Below are 7,820 nucleotides of genomic sequence, written 5' to 3' on the forward strand. Positions count from 1 at the left end.
CACACACACACACACACACACACACACACACACACACAGAGTTAACTAGAACTCCATACCCCGTGTCATTCACGTCATTTCACAGATGAAGCAGTTAAGGTTCAGAGTGGAAAGGGTATGCCTTGGGGAAACTGAGATTGAAACCTTGGTCCTCCAACCTCAGACCAAATGCTCCTCCTGGAAATTCCAGACTGACAATCAGATAACAAGCCCACATGTGTGTTCTGAGCAGGTGGGCCATCTCCTGACCCAGGTCTGGGTCCTGGAGGAAGGCCAGAGTGCCAAGACCCACTGGGAGGCCACCTAGGATAGGAAGAGTCACTTCCCAGGGAGAGTGGACCCATGGGTCCTCACTGGCCAAGCCCAGGACATGCAGCGGTAGTCCAGAGCAGGTCAACCCGCATGCAGGTTTGACCCAGGAGAGCTAGGCCTCTCTCAGGTCCCTCCTGCCCTCTGAGGTGCCCTGCATGTTGAGTTTCAGGGTTCCCTCCCAGGTGGCCTCTCTCTGAATGGTCGAATTAGCAGCCTGCAGTGCCTTTTCGACTGGGCCTCACTTTCCAGTGTGGACCCCAGCTGGACTGTGATGAGGCCTAAGACAACACTGAACGATGGGTCTTCTCTCCAGCTTGTCATTGAGCCTCCTGTGTGTGACCGTGTGTGGTGTTGGGGGTCGCAATGGGAGGAGATCATGCTCTGGGCATCCTCTGAAGAAACAACTGAGTGGGCATGACTGGAAGGCAGCCATCCTCTTGCACCCAGCCCCACTGGCCAGGGATCTGGGGTCAGATATGAGGGGAGGCGCTCTGTGTTCATGGAAGAGCTGAAGAGGCTTCTTCTCAGCAGCTCTCTAGACAGCTGTCTGGACTGCTTGCAATGGATGTACTAGCCTATAGCATCCATAAAACTGTTTCACATTCCCGCCCAAACTCCAGAACCTAACCAAAGGTCAGGCATACAGTGAGTATTTAATAAGTACAGGAGAATAAACAGTAGAACCAGAATAAGGTTAAATTCCCTGGACTGCCGGCTGATTGCTTAACTGGGGAGCCCTCGCCACATGCTCTAGCCTTGCCCTGCCACCTGCTGGCCATGTCAGGGATTGCAGCCTGCCCACCAGCAGGCCTCATCCTGCTTTGGCCTGTAGCTGTGTTTGCAGGATGCATGATATTATTGCAAATGTGGAGAACATCATCTGACAGACATCTAGGGCCTGGAAAACCTGAATATGATTTTCATCTCCCTGAAGGCAGCCTCCACCTGTTCCTGTCTGTTCAGGACCTGCCCTGGCTGGCAGTTTTCAGAAGGGCCATTTGACGGTTTTCCCTTCTTCCTGGCTCTCCTCCATTTAAAGTGAGGGAGGGCCAAGGAAAGGGAGCCCCAAGCCTGCCTTCGTCTCTTGTGAAAAGGGAGGCTGTCAGCTCCTAAGCTGAGCATGTGTCATGGTGAGATCTTGTCAGAGCTGGGGCAGGGGGACTCCATGTCCACCCTCGTCCAACCTGATATAGGGCTGGTGTCCACTCTTTCCAATCCCCCAGCCCTTCTACCCTCTAGTTGCTCCAGACTTGGGGGACCACCTGCCTGGCCCCCCTTCTCCTCCCAGTCCCAGCTGCGTTCTGTACAAGGTGACCATCTGTACAGGACAACGGGGACTCTGAGGGGGTTCTCGAGTTACATAAGGGTGCAAGGCACATGGCAAGCACCGTGTGTGGCTTTCATTTTGGGGTCACATATCCACCGGAGCCTGAGTGTGGGAGGGGCAGGCTGCTGCACTGGGTTCCTGAGCAAGGCCATGGCTCGGAGCCAGGTGTCACCTCAGAGCTGTCCTGCCAGCTAAAGAGAAGGCTCCCTTGCCACCGTGTGTCCCCCCTTGTGTCTGTTGCTGATTGAACCACATCGGGAGTCCGTAGCAGGGGTGTTGTTTTTCTGACTGACAATGGGGAAATTGAGAAACACCTGGAGAGGCAGTGACAACAACAGGACTAGAAGGCTGCATCTGACTTTACATCAGACCCAGACTTCTGATTCACATAGCTAAGGGCAGCCGTGTGTGTGTGTGTGTGTGTGTGTGTGTGTGTGTGTGTGCGCTTGTGTATGTGCTCACATGTGTGGGTAAGGTGAGGTGAATGTGTGTTTGTACGCAAGCCTGAGGGTGACATTGGTTGTCCCTATTTACCTTGTCGAAACAGGGTCTCTCGATGAACTCAGAGCTAGTTGCCTTGCCCCAGGGATCCCGTCTCTTCCTCCTATGTGCTGAGATTACAGGCAATCCTCATGGTTGTGTAGTAAGTGTTTTTCTCACGAAGTCATCTCCCCAGCACCCCTTCTGATGCTTTTCAAGGCTTTAGGAGAGACGGGGGTAAGAATAAAGACTTTGTATTTTTAAAAGCTTGCCTATAAGTGTATACTGTATGTGTGTATATAATAAACTCTAAGTCACAAATATGTTTGTAGTTGAATCATATAATCCTTCATGTAATATAATATAATGTAATGTAATGTAATTATATTACATTACATTATATTATATTATATACATATATGTATATATGTAAGTCATCTTTGTGAATCTGTGCATTCTGCATCTATGAATTCAACTAAGTGAAGTTTAAAATATCCAGAAAAAATGTTTTAGTAATGGTGAGCACCTGTAGACATTATTCCTTGAACATGTATAGATATTATTCCTGTCATTATTTTCTAAACAATACAGAGTAACAACTACCTACGTAGAGGGCTCTGGGTAACCCAGTGATGGCATGAGGACAAGAGAATGTGCACACGCTCTATGTGGATATTATACATCTTCCCTACAGGTCTTAAGCATCTCGAATTTTGCTATCTACAGATTCCAGGAGCCCATCCCGGAAGATACCAAAGAATAACTCTGTATATGACATTGATACATACATAGTATCTGTTAATTTATTGTGAGAGTTTTAGAGACCCCTATGTTCCAAGACCCTTAGCCTCAGGTGATTGTGAAAACAGTGTGCTTGGGCTAGCCTGAGACTGAGGAGGAGGTGGGGAGTTAGAGGTTGTTTCTTGTCCTATCCCACTCCCTATATGCAGCCTTATTCTCTGCAACGTTTCTCCCACTCTCAAACCTCCTCATTCTCCAGCAGAGGCTCATGGGAGACTGGAGACCTGCTCTCCTTGCCTGGTCCTCATGCTCTGAGGTTTATCTAAACAGTAAAAACCACACTTGTGGCTGTGGACCATGAATTGTGCTCAACCACTGTCCTTGAGCAGAATCCTTTAACCTCATTACCTGTGCTGGTAAGTTTATGACTCTCAGTTGAGGAATTGCCTCTTTCAGATCAGACTGTAGGCATTTAATTGATGAAGGAAAACCTAGCCCACTTTGGGTAGTGCCACCCCTGGACAAAGGGGTTTGGACTGTATAGGAAGGCAGGCTGAGGAAGTCAGGGCAGAGCAAGCCAGTCAAAAGTGTTCCTCAGTTCCTGCTGTTGGGTTCCTGCCCTGGGCTTCTGCCCTAACTTCCTTAGATGCTGGACTTCGGTGTGGAAGCCTAAGCCAAACAAACCCTCCCAACAGCACAGCAACAGAGACGCAAACCAGAGCAGCCCTGGGGAGTGTCCCCTTCCTACTGTACAGAGAGGGAGACTGAGGCCCAGAACGTGAGTGGCCAAGGGCACATCTAGCTGCCTGTTTCTTCATCAGCCCCCTCCTTGGCCCTGAATGCTGAGGGCAATGGTGAAGACACCTACGGCGACTCTTCACCTCACCCTTCTGGATCTTTGTCGCTGCCCTAGCTAAGGTTAGACCCAGGTCAAGGCCCCAGGGTGGGCGCTTGGCAAGCACAGTAGCAGTTTTTTCTGTTGCTGAGGTAAACTGGAACTGCAAACTAGAAGTAGGGCTAGGAACTCTCAAAGCCCTCCCCCGAGGTGTACTTCCTCCAGTCCAGCGGCACTTCCCCATAGCCTGGCCCACTGCAAACGGGGTCACCAACCAGGGACCAAGCCTCCAAATTCATAAACCTATGTGGGGCATTTATCATTCAAACCACCACAGCTAGGGACAGGGCTAAGGGCCTCTGGTGTCAGGGCCTTTTTATAGACCTCTCTTGCCATAACATAACAGCTGTTTGGTCATCTTTAACAGAAGAGCAGGGATCACTTGTAAGAGACCCTCCAGATCCAGCCTGTTGACCATTCCTCATAGTGACCCTCACCTGAGATGTCAAGTCAATCCCCTTGTACCCATGCTCTGTACATGAGTCACTGGTTGGCCAAGCTGGCTTTGGGTGGAGTCGTGCTTTGGTCTGCTGTTGGAGGCCTATCTGGACCGAGCAGACATTTGTTGGTGTCTCTCCAGGAAAAGCACAGGGAACAGGCCTCACAGCTTCTAAGCACAGCTGACTCAGCTGCTAGTCTCAGATTTTTGGTCACAGCCAAGTTTGTGACTTTGGGGTATCAAGGCTTTGGGGATTCTGAGGCTTGCTCAGTGTTTGTGTTGGGGAGAGGGTGCTATGATCAGCTCAGGTTTGGGGGTGCAGTCAACATCACCATACAGCTCTCCTTTTCCTATGTGTAGAGGGGAAACTGAGGCCCAGAGAGGTCACCCAATGGGAGCTGATCTTGTCTAAAGTTGACTCTGCCCTCACTCCACTACCTGATCAGAGGCTTATTGTGCAGAAAGAGGAAACTGAGGCTCTATCTGGAGGGGAGCAACCTGCCTTCCCTTTGCTTGTCCAATTTCTTGTGAATCTCTCTCAAGCCATCTGGAATCCTAAAAAGACATTTTGATTATTTATTCCAGGTCTGGGGTCCACTGATTAAAACCACCTCATATAAAACAGCAAGAAAGAGGGTGAGAGAGAAGGCTGTGGATGGGGGAGCAGAAAGAAAAAATACTTTTCTAAGTTTTGTAGCAAATACTGTGTTCTAAGGAATTAGCTCAAGGCCACCTGAGGCGTTGCCTGAGAAAAACAACTAACAGGACTCCAGGGAGCCTGCATTCCCTGTTATTCCCCCAGCCCCTAAGCTGTTGCCTCTGCAGGGCCAAGAGGTCACCTTTGTTTTAGACAGGGTGGAGGGCCCCTCCCCTGCCCCCAGGCCCTGCAGGGATTGGCGAGTGACCCAGGCTCTATCCTCCCTCTGCATTCAGACACATCAGTATGGCTCAGTCCACAGGGCTGACCCAGTTTCTGCCCTGTCTCTAGAAATACCAAGTCCTGCCATCTGCCAGCAGCCTGAAGCGAACGGGTGGCAAGGTTGGCTACTCCTCCCACTTCAGGACGCCAGCACCTCTGCGACTCAGAAGAGGGAGGTCAGGGGACAGACTGGAGGCGGTTCTGTGTCTCCTTCAGGAAGACCCTAAGATCTAGTCTGTGAGCAACACCTGGTACCTGATGATACTGTGAAGATGCCATGGGTCCACAGAGGTGCCAGGCTGAGAGCTGCTGGAGCTGCGGCTGTGGGCATGTGTGCCTGAGTCCTGAAGCCTAGGTTTGATTCCTAGTTCCGGCACCTCATGGCCGCCCAGCCTCAGACACGACTTCTGACAGTCCCCACAGAGCCTCAGTTTCCAAGTTTTGTAAAGGAGAGTTAACGATCATTTCACACTCACTGCGGCCTTGAGGGGTCAGGGAAATAATTCACTCATATTAAGTCTTTGAGGAATACCAGCTAACATGGACTGCATTGTTCTCCATTATTAACTCCTTCCAGGCCCCATCCAAGGGAAGAAGACAACACTCCCAATTACTGCCTTGAGGCTCCCAACGTTGGTAACCAGTACAGACCAGGTGTGGCCTATGTGTGCCTGAAGGGACCAGAAACACAAGACGGTTCCTTCTGGTGGGTCTGTGCCCGTGTTTTGAACGAGAATGGGCTAACAACCAGTATGGCTAAGGTCAGGCTGTGGCTGGGGGCTGGTCCGGCAGCCTGCCTAAGCCCTTCTGAAATCCCTCAAACCTTGCCTCATAGCACTCCCTGCAGGATAGTTTTCCTGCCCCAAGCAGGGCTTTATCACAGCTCTCCTGTCCCCTGATGTAAGCAGCCTGTTCATGTCAGCCACATAACCCTGGCTTCACAAGATGGAGCCTGAGATAAGACCCCACCTGCCTCCCCTCTGCTCATACACTTTTCAAGTATGTTCCCTCTCTCCTCGGTCCTGGAATGAGCGCTCCTCCCTCCAGCCTCCACAGGGGCTTCGCTTCTCCCTCCCAGCCCAGGGAGTCTCTCCCTCAGCAGCCCCATCCTTCCCAAGTCCCATCTCCCTTTGTTCCAGCCGTCCCCAGAGACCCCTTGCTCACAGTGATGACATTCTATCTGTCCTTCCCAAGACCACTGCCTCCTCACATATGACGTGTGTGCATGAGCATGCATGTATGCATGATATTTTTGCATCCCTGCATCCCATAGTTTGTTTTGTCTCATCTAGGAAAAACTTCTCATTCCACACCCTCTCCTAACCTCCAGAAAGGGCATGCAGAATGCACAGCACCTGGGCTGTCACCAGCTTCACAGCCCTCTTGATGCAGCAGACCCTGCGTCCCCTTGCAGGGACACAGCTCTCATTATCTCAGCCTAGAAGTGCTTTCAGAAGCCACCTATCTAACACGGACATTACAGAGACCCCGTGGACCCACTGATAAATAGCATTGCTGCTCACTCCTCTCACACGTCCATGTTTAGAAGCACCCAGCACTCTAAGCTAGAGTCCTCCAGAAGAATAGCTACCGTGCATGCAGAGTGCTGGTTCCCCGTCACCAGACCCAAAGTCTCCAGTGTGTGCAGAGCTGGAGAGAAGAGGCAGAGGGAGAGGCATGGGCACAGTTTGGCTACAGGTCTCGGGGAGTCCTGAAGCTTCAGGTCCCAGCCCGCCCAGCGATTCTTTTGAAAGTGCCTGTGACCAAGCCAAAAGCATGCATTACCTGTGAGGCTCTGTGGCAGGGACACAGGTCTAGGAAACAAAGATTTTCTTGACTGTCAGAACTCAGAACATGCTCCCTGAGTTTGCCTCCTGTGTTGGCCCTGAGCTTCCAGCAGCTGGGCCAGGCCGTTCTGAAACACTTTCCTTTGAAGCAGGGAGTTTATTTCGGGCCCACCGCATGACCGTGATGGCAAGCCAAGCTATAAGATGTTATGACTCTCAGATTTCCCTTCCAAAGATTGCACCGAGGAAGCTGTGGTCCCGCCTTCCACTCCTCTGGGGGCACAGGAGACAGGCTCCCGCTTCAGAGAGCATCTCGGGCTTCGGCCCTCACGTGATGTCATCATTTGTGATCCTTGACATGGAGGCCATATATGGGTATGTTTCTAGAACTACCCAGGCGGGAGCTAGAGAGGAGGGAGATGCAGGAAGACAAGACAGAGAGGGAACACAAAGAGACACAGAATTTGGAAGGAGGATAAAAAGACAGGGAGAGGGAAAGGATGTGTAAGGAGAGACCAAAGGGGGAGGCAGGAAGAAGGACCGGATGAGGGAGGGTACATAAAGGGTTCTACGTAAGATCCTTGAGAAAAATCAAGGCTCGGTGCTAGGCATGCAGCAGGTGGCCAAGACTAACATTTGGAAACACCAGCTACCCAGAATTGAATGCTGTGGGGTGGAGCCAAGAATACAGGGCAGAGCCCAAGCCAAGAGACCAGTGAGCGCACAGCAACAGGCCACTCTGGACAGGGTCAGTCACAGAAGGGACCTACTACCCCCAGGTCTGTGAAAGAGTATCTATCATTTCTGGAATTGGTATGCTAAGCAGGAGGCTGTTCCCTCTTCTCCTTTGGATTTCCCTGTGTCCTTTGCCATGTACTTAGCAATAGGAGACAGAAGACATGTCACCTGGAGAGGACAAT

General features: G+C 51.1%; 1 protein-coding gene across 1 annotated transcript in view; it reads right to left on the bottom strand.

Moving 5' to 3' along the window:
* Positions 1-6,962, bottom strand: part of Asb2 (ankyrin repeat and SOCS box containing 2) — a 36,860-nt gene extending 29,898 nt beyond the window's left edge. Inside the window, exon 1 of the mRNA XM_005343489.3 lies at positions 6,899-6,962. The gene's annotated coding sequence lies outside the window, so the exon portion shown is untranslated. The remainder of the gene's footprint in view (positions 1-6,898) is intronic.
* Between the last annotated feature and the right edge of the window lie 858 nt (positions 6,963-7,820).

The sequence above is a fragment of the Microtus ochrogaster genome, chromosome 1, assembly GCF_000317375.1.
Source record: "Microtus ochrogaster isolate Prairie Vole_2 chromosome 1, MicOch1.0, whole genome shotgun sequence".
Lineage (NCBI taxonomy): Eukaryota > Metazoa > Chordata > Mammalia > Rodentia > Cricetidae > Microtus > Microtus ochrogaster.